Below are 17,255 nucleotides of genomic sequence, written 5' to 3' on the forward strand. Positions count from 1 at the left end.
ATGTATCACTTGCTTTTCTCTCCCTAACTCTTTAGTCTAGGATAGAAACCAGAGTTGATCTGCCTGTTTGGGATATATATTTCTCCACTTACATAAAAACTGAAGTTTATAGTAACCTCTAGCTCTAAATAAGGCTGTAGGCATAGGCTGTTATATGCAGTTTTAATTGTTTTCCTTGTTGATTCATACGGCTTTTAAGGAATATTTGGGAAAATATAAGCCCTCCTAATTTCTTTCAATTCTTTCAAAATTATAGAGAGAAAATCCAGTGAAAATTGTGACATATAAAAACTGACCCATGTGGTGTCTGGGTGGCTCAGTGGGTTAAGGTCTCTGTCTTCGGCTCAGGTCATGATCTCAGGGTCCTGGAATCGAGCCCTCCATCGGGCTCTCTGCTCAGCAGGGAGCTTGCCCCCCCCGCCCCCGCCTGCCTCTCTGCCTTACTTGTGATCTCTCTGTCCAAATAAATAAATAAAATCTTTAAAAAAAAAAACTGACCCAAATACTTTGAAATTTCATATTTGATATGGTGGCATCTTACATCAGTGGGGAATATATGGACCTTGAAAAAGATGATGATGAAATAACAAATCATTTGAAAAATGAAAAACTGTACTACTCCTCACAATATATCAGATTAAGCTCCAGATAAAGCTGCTTGTGAAATATAAAATTAGAGGGGGTACTTGGGTGGCTTAGTAAGTTAAGTGTCTGCCTTCAGCTCACAGGTCATGATCCCAGGGTCCTGGGATCGAGCCCTGCATCCAGGCTCCTTGCTTCTCCCTCCCCTTCCCACTCGTGCTCTCTGTCACTATCTCTTTATGTCTCTCTCTCATGTAAGTAAATAAAATCTTTAAAAAAAAAAAAAGAAATGTAAAAATTGAAATAATTTAAGAAGTAACGATGCCTGGATTTTTCTAAAATTCAGGAGTTAGAGAAACTTACCAAGCTATAACCAAATCTATAGGTAATAAGGGAATAATATTTAACTACAAAAAATTATTTTAATTGGGAAAACACCATTAGCAATAGAAAAGATAAGTGACAATCTAGGAAAAGGCATTTGGAACATATTACAAAGAAAAGATTTTTTAAAAACATATAAAATAGCTTTAAAAGCAGAAAAGGAATACTCCTATAGAACAATGGTCAACATAAATGGACAGTTCATAGAAAAACAAATGCAGGGCGCCTGGGTGGCTCAGTGGGTTAAGCCGCTGCCTTCGGCTCAGGTCATGATCTCAGGATCCTGGGATCCAGTCCCACATCGGGCTCTCTGCTCAGCAGGGAGCCTGCTTCCTCCTCTCTCTCTCTCCGCTTGCCTCTCTGCCTACTTATGATCTCTCTCTCTGTCAAATAAATAAATAAATAAAATCTTTAAAAATAAAAAAAAAGAAAAACAAATGCAAATACACTAAAGAATATAAGGAGATGCTCAACTTTACTCACTATAACAGAAATGTTAATTAAAATTACAGTGAGAGACCAAAGTCATTGGAAAATGCCCAAAAGTTTGCCAGTGTATTCTGTTGGATGACCTATTGGAAAATAGTAGTAAAATACTGATGGAGTAAATGCACAACCTCAAAGGAAGGGAATTTAGCAATAACCAGGAAATTACAGAAGCATTTAAGCAGTGATCCAGTTGTCCCACTCCTCATAATTCCTTTCAAAGATAAGCTAGCAGGGCATCTGGGTAGCTCAGTCAGTTAAGCAACTGACTCTTGATATCAGCTCAGATCATGATCTCAGGGTCATGAAATTAAGCCCTGCATCATGATCCGTGTTAAGCACGTGCTTGAGATTATCTCTCCCTCTCCTTCTGACCCTCCCCTACTCAGGTTCACTCTCTCTCCCTCTAAATAAAATCATTTTTTTAAAAAAAAGGAAAAAAATAAAACAAAGCTAGCAGCATTCCAAAATATAAATGTTGTTGAACTTTGGGTTTTCTTTTTTTACCTTTTTAAAGATTTTACTTATTTACTTGACAGAGATAAAGAGCACAAACAGGCAGACCAGCAGACAGAGAGGGAGAAGCAGGCTCCCCGCTAAGCAGAGAGCTGGGCATGGGGCTCGCTCCAATGACACTAGGATCATGACCCAAATGCTAACTGAGCCACCCAGGTGTCCCTGAACTTTTTAAAATTTATATTATTTTGTTGATTTTCTTTTCTTAATAACTTTAGAATACTTCCACATTTTGTCGTTTCCCAGTAGACAATCATATTATCAGCTAATCAATTTTCTGTTGCTTTCCAATGGTTTTACTCTAGTTTTAGTGCAGTGCTTATAATCTGAAATAAATGTTGAATAGAAGTAGAGCCATCACTCTTTTTTCCTGATTTTTACTTAAAGGCATACATTTTTTTAAAACAAGTTTGTTGGTTTTAATTTGAATCTCCCTGAGGGCTAGTGATGATGAACATTTTTTCATGTGTCTGATAGCCATTTGTATGTCTTCATTGGAGAAGTGTCTGTTCATATCTTCTGCACATTTTTTGATATGATTGTCTGTTTTGTGTGTGTTGAGTTTGAGGAGTTCTTTATAGATCCTGGATATCAACCTTTTGTCTGTACTGTCATTTGCAACTATCTTCTCCCATTCCGTGGGTTGCCTCTTTGTTTTCTTGACTGTTTCCTTTGCTGTGCAGAAGCTTTTGATTTTGATGAAGTCCCAAAAGTTTATTTTCGCTTTTGTTTCCTTTGCCTTTGGAGACCTATCTTGAAAGAAGTTGCTGTGGCTGATATCGAAGAGATTACTGCCTATGTTCTCCTCTAGGATTCTGATGGATTCCTGTCTCACACTGAGGTCTTTTATCCATTTTGAGTTTATCTTTGTGTATGGTGTAAGAGAATGGTCCAGTTTCATTCTTCTACATATAGCTGTCCAGTTTTCCCAGCACCATTTGTTGAAGAGACTGTCTTTTTTCCACTGTATATTTTTTCCTGTTTTGTCGAAGATTATTTAACCATAGAGTTGAGGGTCCATATTTGGGCTCTCTACTCTGTTCCACTGGTCTATGTGTCTGTTTTTATGCCAGTACCATGCTGTCTTGGTGATCACAGCTTTGTAATAAAGCTTGAAATCAGGTAATGTGATGCTCCCAGTTTTATTTTTGTTTTCAACATTTCCTTAGCAATTCGGGGTCTCTTCTGGTTCCATACAAATTTTAGGATTATTTGCTCCAGCTCTTTGAAAAATACCAGTGGAATTTTGATCAGAATGGCATTAAAAGTATACATTGCTCTAGGCAGTATAGACATTTTAACAATGTTTATTCTTCCGATCCAAGGGCATGGAAAGGTCTTCCATCTTTTTGTGTCTTCTTCAATTTCTTTCATGAGTGTTCTGTAGTTCCTCGAGTACAGATCCTTTACCTCTTTTGTTAGGTTTATTCCCAGGTATCTTGTGGTTCTTGGTGCTATAGTAAATGGAATCAATTCTCTAATTTCCCTTTCTGTGTTTTCATTGTTAGTGTATAAGAAAGCCACTGATTTCTGTACATAGTATCCTGCCACGTTACTGAATTGCTGTATGAGTTCTAGTAGTTTGGGGGTGGAGTCTTTTGGGTTTTCCATATAAAGAATCATGTCATCTGCAAAGAGAGAGAGTTTGACTTCTTCACTGCCAATCTGGATACCTTTTATTTCTCCTTGTTGTATGATTGCTGTTGCTAGGACTTCTAATACTATGTTGAACAAGAGTGGTGAGAGTGAGCATCCTTGTCGTGTTCCTGATCTCAACAGGAAGGCTGCAAGCTTTTTCCCATTGAGGATGATATTTGCTGTGGGTCTTTCATAGATAGATTTGATGAAGTTCAGGAATGTTCCTTCTATCCCTATACTTTGAAGCGTTTTAATCAGGAACGGATGCTGGATTCTGTCAGATGCTTTTTCTGCATCAATTGAGAGGACCATGTGGTTCTTCTCTCTTCTCATATTAATTTGTTCTATCACACTGATTGATTTGTGAATGTTGAACCATCCTTGTAGCCCAGGAATGAATCCCACCTGGTCATGGTGGATAATCTTTTTAATGTGCTGTTGGATCCTGTTTGCTAGGATCTTGTTGAGAATCTTAGCATCCATATTCATCAGTGATATTGGTCTGAAATTCTCCGTTTTGGTAGGGTCTTTGCCTGGTTTGGGGATCAGGGTAATGCTGGCTTCATAGAAAGAGTCTGGAAGTTTTCCTTCTGCTTCGATTTTTTGAAACAGCGTCAGGAGAATAGGTGTTATTTCTTCTTTGAAAGTTTGGTAGAATTCCCCAGGGGATCCATCAGATCCTGGGCTCTTTTTGGGAGGTTTTTGATCTGCTTCAATCTTGTTACTAGATATTGGTCTATTCAGATTGGTGATTTCTTCCTGATTCAATTTTGGGAGTTTATATTTTTCCAGGAATGCATCCATTTCATCTAGGTTGTTTAGCTTCCTCAATAAATTAAAAATAGAGCTTCCCTATGACCCTGCAATTACACTACTGGATATTTACCCCAAAGATACAGATGTAGTGAAAAGAAGGACCATCTGTACCCCAATGTTTATAGCAGCAATGGCCACGGTCGCCAAACTGTGGAAAGAACCAAGATGCCCTTCAACGGACGAATAGATAAGGAAGATGTGGTCCATATACACTATGGAGTATTATGCCTCCATCAGAAAGGATGAATACCCAACTTTTGTAGCAGCATGGATGGGACTGGAAGAGATTATGCTGAGTGAAATAAGTCAAGCAGAGAGAGTCAATTATCATATGGTTTCACTTATTTGTGGAGCATAACAAATAGCATGGAGGACAAGGGGAGTTAAAGAGGAGAAGGGAGTTGGGGGAAATTGGAAGGGGAGGTGAACCATGAGAGACTATGGACTCTGAAAAACAATCTGAGGGGTTTGAAGCTGTGGGGGGTGGGAGATTGGGGAACCAGGTGGTGGGTATTAGAGAGGGCACAGATTGCATGGAGCACTGGGTATGGTGAAAAAACAATGAATAATGTTATGCTGAAAATTAAAAAAAAATTTTTTTAATAAAATAGTAAAAAAAAAAAAAGTTTGTTGAGATTTAATTCACTTACCATAGAATTCACATTTTTAAGTGTACAAGTCAATGGTTTTTAGTATATTCACAGACTCCACTACCACAATCAGTTTTAGAACATTTTCATTATCCCAGAAGAAAGCCTGCAACCATTAGTCATCATTCCTCCAGACTATTTTCCAAAGCAGCCACAATGTCATATTCTCTTTATATTTATATTCTCTTTATATTTTATATTCTCACCAGTTGTGTATGAAGGTTCTATAATTTCTTGACCTTTTTTTTTTCCTTTTAAGAGAGAGAACACATGCATGTAAGCAGGAGTTGGAATAGGGGGTAGAGGCTCCATGCTCAGAGCGGAGCCAACGCAGGGCTTGATCTCCCCACCCTGAGATCATGACCTGAACGAAAGAGTCCACTATGCCACCTAGGGTTCCCTCTTCACATTCTTCTTCACTTTGTTTTGTTTGTTTGTTTTTAAGATATTATTTATTTATTTGATGCAGAGAGACAGTGAGAGAGGGAACACAACCAGGGGAGTGGAAGAGAGGAAAGCAGGCTTCCCACTGAGCAGGGAGCCTGACGTGGGACTCGATCCCAGGACCCTGGGATCACCAACAGAGCCAAAGGCAGATGCCTAATGACTGAGCCACCCAGGCACCTCTCTTCATATCCTTCTTAACATTTGTTACAATGTCTTTTCTATTGTAGCCATTTTAGTCGATGTGAGTGATAGTGCACTGTGGTTTTGATTTGTATTTTCCTGATCCCTAAAGATGCTGACAATCTTGTCCTATGCTTAATAGCAATTTATCTATCTTCTTTGGAGAAATGTTATTCAGATACTTAGGCCATTTTTAATTGAGTCACTTAACTTTTTATTATTAGGTTGTAATATATCTTTATATATGCTGGGCACAAGTCCCTCATCAGAAAAATGATTTGCAAGAATTCTGTCCCATAATGTATGTGGGTTGTCTTTGACCTTCTTGACAAGTGCTGTTTGAAGCACCAACGTTTTTAATTTTGACGAAGTCCTTTTATCTACTTTTCATTTTGTTGCTTATGGTGTACATAAACACATCTAAAGCACACTAATGTGCTTTCTTACAGTAGATTTTAAAAGACAGAATAAACATAAGATAGAAAAAGTGACTACTTATAGGTAGAAAGTATAAACTGTGAAGGAAGAGATAAAATTAAACCTTGAGGTGCAGATTTGACTTTGGGGCCACATATTTACTTTATATAATTATAGGAAAAAATTAAATTTTAAAAGAGCGATCTCTAAAAATTAAAAGTAAAACAAGCAAATCTGTGATTCCAACTTGTGACATAACATCTCAAGAGGAACCATTCCAAATGACTCTAGCATATAGTAATTTGATTCCATATCCCCAGTGGAATATACCCTAAAGAACGAGAAGATAATATAATAAACAAAGAAAACAAACAAAAACAGAAGACTTTTCAGTAGTCAAATCACTGAATATTATTATTTTGAGTGTTCTTCATAAAGTGTGGAATAAAGAATCGTAATATTTCTTCCAAATTTTGTAAAATAAGAACTGTCATTTTCTGTTCCATGATCCTATCCAGAACACATTACATGAACTCATATCTCTAAGCTCTTTGGGGTTGTGACATTTGTTTTTTAATCTTTTAAAAGATACATATATACTAGCTTTGTAAAGCCACAGAAACAATGATCAACCCAGTAGCAGTGAAAGTCCTAGTACCTAGAATATAGTCTTGAAATGCTGTTTCCATTAATATGAAGGAGGCTTGAATCAGGAAATGAATAAGAACCTAGAACATGGTAATAATGCTTGATTTTTGGCTTTCTTTACATCTTATATCAATTAAATTTAATTCAATACAATTCAAGTACTCTGGATCCCTGCCATGGGAAAAGTCCTATTTGGGGCATTATTCAGCCAATGAGTTCAGAAACAGAAGGTAGAAATGTGTAAGAATAAAATAACACATATTAATGTGAGTCTTCTGTTTTTCTTTTTCTCTCAAATGTAATCCAATAAATTCCATCTATCCATCTATTTATCCTGAATAAGTTATCAAGTCTATAAAAGCCCTTTCCACATAAAAGGTGAGGTTCTGACTAGAAATATTATTAGAAATCTGAGAGCTGCTTGGAAACAAAATAACAGCATTTCTCTTTCATGGGTATTATAGGAAATTTGATTTCCATTAAGTGTGTGTTATGAAGGTATGTATATGGGCAGCATTTGCTTAAAAATTGCAGCTGGCACCTACTCTCTAAAAATGAAATCATTTCTTTTTTTAAAAGATTTTATTTATTTGATAGACAGAGTTAAAGAGTGAGAGCATAACAGGTGGGAGGGTCAGAGGGAGAAGCAGACTCCCCACTGAGCTGAGAGCCTGACGCAGGGCTCAGTCCCAGGACTCCAGGATCATGACCTGAGCCCAAGGCAGTTGGTCAATTGACTGACCCATCCAGGCACCCAAAATGAAATCAATTCTTTTAGCATTCACTAAATCAGATATTGAATTTCACCTTTTAAACTCTGCTCCTATTTGGTATGCCACTTGTCTGATTTTGGAAATACAGTTTTATTGGAACTTAGCCGCATCCTTCTGTTTATTATTATATATGGCTGTTTTCACTCTACAACAAACTTGAGTAGTTGCAACTGAGAATGTGTGTCCCATAAACCTAAAACACTAACTATATCACCCTTTGCAGAAATTTTATCAACTTCTGACTGAGAAGATCTACTGAAAACCAAGAAAGCAAAGACTAAGATCAAGTCAAAAGAACCTATGAGCCAACCCGAATAGACTCCAAATGGTAAATACGGCACAATACTAATTTAAGTATACATAAATAAAACAACTGCAATAGACTAAAACATATAAGTATATAAAAATCCACACTTTTCTAATGAGAGTAAAAAATAACAATCACTGGTACCCAGGAAAGAATACTAGCAAACCATCATTTCATTATGGTTCATTACTTCCTCATTTTAAAAATTGGTAATTTAGGAGAAAAAAATCTGTCCTGCCTCCCTTAAGGAATCTGTACCTCAAGGTAACCAATCAGTTCATAAAGAAAATTTTCACTATATATAATTATTCCAGTTAAATAATAAAAATATAATTAATTTGACTATAACTATTTAGCAATCCAATGAAATAATAATAGAAAATATCACAAAAAGAGGCAAGCAGACACTATGTGCCTCTTCATGGAAGTATACATTAGCATTAGTGTAGTAACTGTGCCCAAAAAAAGGGTGGGGGGTGAAAATGGAGAGAACCCACCTGAACCAGATCGAGCCTCTACATCTAATCTCTAGCTAGAGAAATATAGAAAAAAATGTTAATGATGACATATTGTGGGAAACTTTACTGGACAAATCACTCAGCTTCTTCAACAAATACGTTCCAAGGAGAGACAGAAAAAGAATAAGAATGAGGGGTGCCCAGGGGTGCCTGGGTGGCTCAGTCAGTTAAGTGTCTGCCTTCGGCTCAGGTCATGATGCCAGGGTCCTGGAATGGAGCCCCACATCAGGGTCCCCACTCACCAGAGAGCCTGCTTCTCTCTCTCCCTCTGTTGTTCCCCCAGCTTACATGCTCTCTCCCTGTCAAATAAAGAAAATATTAAAAAAAAAAAAAAAAAAAAAAAAAGAATAAGGGCACCTGGGTGGCTCAATTGGTTGGGCATCTGATGCTTGGTTCCAGCTCCGGTGACGATCTGGTGGTCATGGGATCCGATTCTCTGTCTCCCTCTGCCCCTCCCCCCACCCAAATGCACATTCTCTCTCTCTCTCTCTCTCAAATAAGTAAGAATAAGAAACTATAGATTTAAAAAAAAGAAACTATAGATTTTTAAAAATACTTTATTAAAAGACTTATGAACCAATCACAACACATGGATCACATGGATCTTATTTGGGCCCAGATTCAAAGAAATCTTGAAATTAAAAACAAAGTTATTTGCCTTGTGGGGAAATCTAAACTCCAACTGTAAATCTGATATTAAGGAAATACTACTTATTTTTTTAGGGAGAATAATGGTATTTGATTAAGTTTTTAAAAGACTATCATTTATATACACATTAATGGATGGAACAATACAGCTTCTGGTATGTGCTTCAAAATAATCCTAGGTAGGTAGACACCGGTCATGAGTCAGTTATTACTGAAGCTGAGCAAAGTGGTGCATAGACATTCATTACTGTTTTGTCTATTTTTGTACATGTTTGTATTTTTTACAATGAAGAGTTAAGGAAAATGGTGATCAGAGCTTAGTAAATTGATTCTACCACACATAAAAATCAGGTAACAACCGCATAGCTTGAAAAACCCTATAAAAGCATATTAACAATTTCCTTTAATTTTTCAACAACGAGCAAAATACCCCAAATAAAACATAAAATCAGAAAATATTGTTTAAAAAAGGGATAATGCAAGAGACAACACAGCAAAAACTATTAAAATTTAAAGTACACATAAACACCTGAGAAACTAGCATTCATTCTACCAACCAACTCATTGATAGGCTAAATGACATATATTCAAGGATATTTATCCCACCATTGTTTATAACAGCGAAAGATTCATAGCCAGCTGAAAGTTCATTAATAAGGATTAATTCTTAAAACTATGGAATTATGTAATACTGTGCAGCGATAAATGAAGTCCTTCATGTACTAATGGATGTACAGAATTCCCCTGGAAGTACTCAAGAACCTAGGCACACTGGTTGCCTTCTAAGAAGGAAAAGCTTGTGAGGGCAGGTATGGGGGGCGCAGCTGAGAAAGAGAATTCACTGTGTACTCTTTTGAACCTTTTAAATACTTAGAGGATGATCTCTTAAACAATAAAATTGAAAATACTCAAAGTGAAAGCTTTCAAATTTCTCTCTGAGAGATGTATTTCATTCCTTCAAATCATTCAAAAATCTTGGAAGGAGCAAAATGGAGTGGAATAACCTCTTTGGGGCCAGACTTTGGGTCCATTCCATTATTATTCTTTGGAATAGCCAGGCCCAAAGACCAAAATACTAAAAGCATCTTTGTTATGGAGTTTCAAAAGAAAGCAAGCAAATATTCCCATATCGCGAAAAACCAGAAAATACTTCAGAGATGAAAAAGAATAACAATTTACCTTGGATTAAACTCAGTTGTCAAACATCAACTCTTCCCTTAGTCTCTGGTCACCTGTATAAGCCAAGTCCATTAAATGGTAAGGGATAAAGAAGCATAAGAAAAAGGGATAAAGCCTTTCCTTGAGCCCAGACTGACATTTCCTCCTTTTCAGAAAAAAGGAGTACACTTGTGCAACCCCTGGGTACGAAGGAACCAGACCTTCTTGCACAACCCACCGAAATTCTGAGCACCATGGAACTAGAATTTCTTGCACAGCCCCCAAGGACCCAAGATTAATTCTATTGCTGGCATCAAGTCCGCATGTGATCAAGAAACGTCACAAACCAGTGCGCCTTGGTGGCTCAGGAGGTTAAGCAGCTGCCTTCGGGTCGGGTCAGGATGATCGAGCCCCCATCAGGCTGCTTGCTCGGCGGGGGGCCTGCTTCTCCTCTGCCTGCCATTCCCCCCTGCTTGAGCTTGCTCTCTCGCGCTCGGTCGGTGTGTCAAATAAGTAAATAAAATCTCTAAAAGAAAAGAAATGTCACGGACCACTGCACTCTCTTAAGTGATTAAACCCCTTTAAAAATCTCTGGACCCAAAATAAATAGCAAAACAAACAAAATCTCTGGGCCAGAAATCTGAAACTGGGCTTTGGACAAGAGTCGGCCTTCTTCCGGAGTGGTCGGCCTTCTTCAAAAGCAATTTGACTCCTTTCCAGTCAAAACTCTGGAGTATTGGCCTTTCCAGCCACCAATCTGGGTTTCTGCAACAACGCAGCCAGCCACAGAGACCCCACAACTACAAGCTTCCAGAAACCTTCAAACCCACAACTGGCCTCAGGGTGACCACTTCTCTATCATTGCTCCCCCCACCCCATTAGGCTCCCGGATAGACACAGTTGGGAGGCGCCAGACTCCTAAAAAGTCAAGGACATAATTAAAGCAGGAGTCAGTCTCACAGCTTTCGCAAGCACTCACACAGCTGGAGACATTATTACCACGCCTTCGTGAGGTCACACATAATCGTGCAGTCCCACAGGCACATTACGTCACACACTCACACAATAATGTGTGAAGCCCTGAGGATCCGCACGCGACCACTCTCGGTCCCCGCCCGGGCTAAGACGCGCCTCACCGTCAGCTTCCCTGGCGTCAGGCTCCCGTTGCGCCTCACCGGAGCGAACACACCGGCCGCGCTTCCTCCACCGGGGCGCTGTGCAGTTCGCTCCAGCATAGCGGCGCCGACCACCTCAGAAGGAAGTGACGTTACCCCTGGAGGCCTCTGGAAAGTGTAGTCCAGAACACAAAAGACCCCCGAGAGCGTTCGACCCGAGTAATCGTCACCGGGCGCCAGCCTGCAACCGGGTGCTCCTCCATCCTTAAGACAAATCGCTGCGACCCCGCAGTCGCCGCTGCGCACCCTTCACCCCAACTCGTTTTCAGCTGGACGTTTATTTCCGCCCCGGGGACTTCTGGGACTTGTAGTGTCGCATAGGAGCCCCGGAGGGCGGAGCGGGGCGACGGAGAATCCAGCCCCAGCCTGGAGCTGGCTGCGGGAGATGACGCCGCATAGCCGGGAAGATCTGCGGAGGTGGACACCCGACTCTGACCAGCGGAGAAATGCCTGGGCTCTAACTGCGGCCAGGCTTTAGTGGGGCAGGAAAGAGAGGTAGAGGGAGGTTTTAGTGCTGGTTTAAGTGTGTTTGCTTCGATTTTTGATCTTGGGTGTGGTTGTGTTGCTGTGCCTGTTTTACGATTAAAAAAAAAAAAAAAAAAAGCTGAGTGTTTAAAATACAGTTTTTGAATGTCACATACAAAAAAGTGTCCAAATCATTAGAATAAAGCCGGATGCATTTTCATAGATTGTCCAGAGTTGTGTACTCGTGTAGCATCCCCGAAGTCCCCACCTGTCACCTGTAAAGGTCTCCATCTGATTTACAATATAGTTTTGCCTGATTCTGAACTTTACATAAATGCTAGCATATTGTATGTACACTTTTACCCCTTGAGTCTGACTTCTTTTGCCAAACTTTTTTTGTGAGATTAATTGGTAAAGTTTATTTATTCTCATTGTTGACGGTCTCGGCTTGTTTTCAGCTTGGGGCTACTAGGAATAGTGCTCCATGAACATTCTTGTTTGTAGTCTTTTGCTGTGTATATGTGTCATCTTGGTTACATATATATCCAGGAGGGGCATTGCTGGGTCATAGGTTACACATATGTTTAGCTATAGTAGATATTGCCAGACGTTTTCTGAAGTGGTTCCCCTACTGTAATTCCACCAACTCTGATTTATAGTTCGAATTGTTCCTCATCCTAGCACACTTAATATTGTATGCCTTTTGTTTTTTAAACTTTCTGGTGGGTGGGTGGTTGTTTTGAATTCCCCTGATGTATACATTTGTATATCTTCTGTAACAGGCAAAGATACTCAACCAGCTTTAGCATTTACTGTGGACAAACAAGAGAAGGTCCAAGAGGATTTAGATCCCCTTGCAGAGGTGTGTGTTGTATGTATTGGTGTCTATCCAACATCTTCAGTACTGCCTCTATTTCCAAACCTTACCCCTTTAAGAAGAAATAGGAGGGGTGCCTGGGTGGCTCATTTGGTTAAGCCTCCAGCTCTTGATATCAGCTCAGGTCATGATCTCAGGGTTGAGAGCTGGAGTTCTTCTTGACTCTGTGCTGAGTGTGCAGCCTGCTTAAGATTCTCTCTCTCTCCTTCTCCTTCTCCCTCTGCCCCTGAACCCTTGTGCTTGCACACATGCATGGGCATACACACTCTCTCTCTTAAAAAAAGAAGAGAAGAGAAAAGCAAAGAAGAAAGGAAAGGGAAGGAAAGGAAAAAAAAAAGAATAGGAAAGTGGTAAAGGCAGATTTTTAGACTCCATCCTGAAGAGGGACCCAAGGCCACATGCATTAGTCCAGGTAAGTTGGGGACTTGACAGTGACCAAGTTTGCCAAACATCTTAAGCCCTTACAGACCTTGGAATATAAGTTACTGTGATACCAGGAAATGCCCTTGGTCATGGTCAGAAAAATTACTTGAGCTGGATTTAGAAATCATTTTTCCAGTTGGACAGTATAACTTTATAGGTGGGTTTCTCTGGCCCAGTATCGCTCAGGTGGTTGTAACTAATATTGCTGAGTGTACTTTGGAAATAGATGTGTTATTTGCAGGTAACAATTCTCTTGATCATAGGGATGTTCCCAACAGGGAAATACCACAATTAGAATAATAGTAGTAGCACAAACACACGACCCAGACCCTATAAGACCTCTCCAGTATGTTCACATAGTTATTGTGAAGCAGTACAGGAGACCAGGGAAGGGTATCAGGGGAGTAGAAGAGGTCAGAGGTCACTATAATGATCAAATAGTTAATGGAGCCAGAAGTGTTTAAAGAAACTGTATCACATAATAGCCCTCAGTGATCAGGGGGAAAATCCAGTATTATTTGGCACCTCACCATGGACTACCACTCTCTATGTGGGAGTAATATACTGGCACATGCAGTTCTAGATATAACAATCACAGAATCCATAATGCAGACCAAAGGTGTCTATTTTGCAATTGTACACATTGCTAATGCCTTCTCAGCATCCCATTGCCTCCTGAAGATTAGAGCCAATTTGCTTTCCCAGGTTCCACTTCCTTTATTTTATCATGTTGTCACAGGCTATCCTAAATTCTCCATAATTTATCACTAGTGGATAGGCTTAGGCCTCAAAAAAGGCTGAAATATCACCAGAGGTGTCCTGGTCAATTTCACTGATGGCATTATTCTGACTGAAAGGGCTAAAGACAGCATATAGACTGCCTTTCATGAGATGAGTCCATATCTGAACCAGAGCTGGAAGATTAGCATCCCAACAAGATACTGGGGCTAACCACACAAGTAAGCCTCTTGGGAACCATGTGGGCTGATGCTCAAAGAAAAAGCCCTAACCTTGTTAAAGAAAAACTGTGGGTCTTAAAACCTCTAGCAAACAAAATAAGGCACAACATCTGATAGGCTTGTTCGGGTATTGGAGGCAGTCCATACCTCACACAAGCTTGAGAATCTTGCTGAACCCCTCGTACCAGATTGCTAAAGAGTCCCATCACTGTAGATACAGCCATATCAGAGGCAGTGTCTGGACCAGCACCTTAGGCTTCTTAGGAGCTTTGGAACATTAACATTCCTGAGTATTCCTGGGCCTGGTTCATGCACATATCAGCTAAGGTAAAAGCAGATGGGATGTAGTGGGTCACTGCCACAGTGCAGATTCAAAGAAAACTGCTTAAAACTATGTGTGGCAAAGAGAATTCTGCTTAATGGGGGGAGCTGTAGACTGTTGTGCTTCCCCTGGAAAATAGTCCCCCAAATGCACCTTGTTACATTTTCACTGATTCCTGGGCAGTAGCCAATGGACTGGCAATGTGGTGTGGTGCCTGGCAGTGGGACAACTGGATGATCAAATTTTAGCCTCTTTGGGAATGAAGAGTTATGGCAGCAGATTCCACAAGTCCCACATCCTGCTTGTGACCATGTGGATGTAAAGGACCTTATAAAGATGAACATTAAGGGAATCCACAAGATGATCAGATAAGGACCCAGGTAAGGACCATATCCACCTGAATACCCCATTACACAGGGCATGAGAATTTATAATTCAAGACTGAGCCCAAAAATGAGACACAGTGATACCAGCTCATGAGGCCAAGAAAGCCCAGCAAATATGACCAGGCTGTCAGCTATGCAGTTGAGTAGCAGAGAGATCTCTGGGACACATAACAAGGGGTACCAAAATAGGCTGGTCCTGGAAAATAGACCATATGGGCTCTCTACCTTCCATTCAAGGGTACTGCTGAGTATTGATGATAATAGACACCTTTTCAGCATCCAATACTTCCATCCCTGTCCATAGAGCAAATGGGTGGCCATACTATTCAAGGGCTCTAGCTGGACACCATTATGTAGTTATCTACTTGTATTCCCTAAACATATCCAGTCGGACAATAGTGCCACCTTACAACAACAACAACAACAAAAAAGCAGCAGTAGGCAGAAACCTGGGATATTCATTGGAACTTTCATGGCCGTGTCATAGCTAAGCAGCAAGTGCCATTGAAAGATTGAATGGGGGGGCGCCTGGGTGGCTCAGTGGGTTAAGCCGCTGCCTTCAGCTCAGGTCATGATCTCAGGGTCCTGGGATCAAGTCCCGCATCGGGCTCTGCTCAGCAGGGAGCCTGCTTCCCTCTCTCTCTCTGCCTGCCTCTCCATCTACTTGTGATTTCTCTCTGTCAAATAAATACATAAAATCTTTAGAAAAAAAAAGATTGAATGGGCTTTTAAAAATACTTTATTTGAGAGAGAGAGAGAAGGAGCATGAGAGGGGAGAAGGTCAGAAGAAGCAGACTCCCCATGGAGCTGGGAGCCCAATGCGGGACTCAATCCTGGGACTCTGGGTTCATGACCTGAGCCGAAGGCAGTCGCTTAACCAACTGAGCCACCTAGGTGCCCTGAATGGACTCTTAAAAGAGAAATTGGAAAAGATAATTGGACAACCAACCCCCACTCTCCATGAAGCACACACTTAAGATGCTCAATTTGGGCTCTAACTGTGGCAATTCCCCCAAAATGGTACCTTTCATTTAAATACGATGTGTACAGACTATACACCTGAAACTAACAATGTACTATATGTTGGTTAATTGAATTTAAAATGAATGAATAAATGAATGAATGAGTGAAATGTTTAATTATGAGCAAGAGGAGGGAAAAGGTGGAGCGGGCTGTAAGAAACCCAATCCACATAATTAACTTCTCACTCTACATTTTTCCTTCCCACACTTACCTCTGGAGAACAGGATTGGAAAACTCTAACCTAGTACTTCTTTTGTCTCCTGGCTGTCCTTGCTGGATCTGGCAATTATGGATATTGATGACAATGATCATAAATATGAGGTGATGACTCCTAGGGTAATGTTGGCATGGCATACACATCAGAGAGTGGAAGTGGTTCTAGTATGTTCCAAGGTATAGAAAGAAATTGCAGAGGAACCCATATGGGGTAAGACATGGGGTAAGGTTGGGAAAAGAATGAAGTGATTGCTGCAAGGACTGCTGGGGGGAGGGCAATCATGGTTGTAGAAGAAAAGGAACAACTCTTATTGGGTAGAAAGCACTTTAGATCCTTTAAGATCTGGGTAGAAGTAAGAACCAGCGATCTGTCTCTGCTCTTATCCATGCCTCGCATCTGGCCAGTTAATCCCAAACTGCCACCATCATCTCAACTTAACTGTTGTTTTGTTTTGTTTTGTTGTTTATTAAAAGATTTTATTTATTTGTTTGACACACAGAGAGAGAGATCACAAGTAGGCAGAGCAGCAGGCAGAGAGAGAGGGGGAAGCAGGCTCCCCGCTAAGCAGAGAGCCCAATGTGGGGCTTGATCCCAGGACCCTGAGACCATGACCCGAGCTGAAGGCAGAGGCTTAACCCACTGAGCCACCCAGATGCCCCTCAACTTAACTGTTGACCAACAAGTGATAAACCTTCCAACAACTACTGACTTCAGAAAGTAAGAGCCTCTGCCTGAGATGACAGAACAAGGCTATCATTCTGGACATTGATATGATTTTCTCTAACCTATTCTGACTGCTTTCTTGTTTTTCAGACTATTGGTGATTCTAAACAAAGATGAGTGGTAATGACGACTGTATTTCTCTGGACTTCCTGCTGGCCAATATAGGCAATACATGGGCAATTTCTAATATTTCCTGCTACAATTGATCAATTAATAAGTAGCAACCCATTTTCACCTTAGAAAGTAATGTGCCTCTCCCAGGTTGATCTTGATAGCAGCTGGGACATATTTAGCTGACTTGGCTCCAGACTGGAAGTTGTAGTTGTGGTCACTATGTTGCTTAGGACAACAGAACATATTTGGTCCAAGCCCTTATCTGTAAAATTAATTAGAGTAGCCCACAGGGTAGCCCACAATCCTGAGAATGCTTAGCTGGATACTGAAAGGTCAGAGGGTCGAGTTGTAGGGAACAGCCCCACCATGGCAACTTGGCCACCTTGCCTGCACCCATGCAGGC

General features: G+C 40.5%; 1 protein-coding gene and 1 long non-coding RNA gene across 4 annotated transcripts in view; one reads left to right on the forward strand and one right to left on the reverse strand.

The window, feature by feature from the left end:
* Positions 1-11,609, reverse strand: part of LOC116579804 (zinc finger protein 420) — a 106,611-nt gene extending 95,002 nt beyond the window's left edge. For 2 of the 3 annotated variants that reach the window (XM_032325585.1, XM_032325583.1), the window contains exons 1-2: positions 11,305-11,609; positions 10,190-10,242 (exon numbers count right to left, since the gene is read on the reverse strand). The gene's annotated coding sequence lies outside the window, so the exon portion shown is untranslated. The remainder of the gene's footprint in view (positions 1-10,189; positions 10,243-11,304) is intronic. The other variant, XM_032325587.1, reaches the window with a different exon arrangement.
* A 119-nt stretch (positions 11,610-11,728) lies between these two features.
* On the forward strand, positions 11,729-16,915 carry LOC116579828. Its single transcript, XR_004281432.1, has 4 exons — positions 11,729-11,838; positions 12,591-12,670; positions 14,638-14,769; positions 16,829-16,915. It is a non-coding gene; the product is annotated as an uncharacterized LOC116579828 (long non-coding RNA).
* The last annotated feature ends 340 nt before the right edge of the window (positions 16,916-17,255 follow it).

The sequence above is a fragment of the Mustela erminea genome, chromosome 19 (genome assembly GCF_009829155.1).
Source record: "Mustela erminea isolate mMusErm1 chromosome 19, mMusErm1.Pri, whole genome shotgun sequence".
In the NCBI taxonomy this organism is placed as follows: domain Eukaryota; kingdom Metazoa; phylum Chordata; class Mammalia; order Carnivora; family Mustelidae; genus Mustela; species Mustela erminea.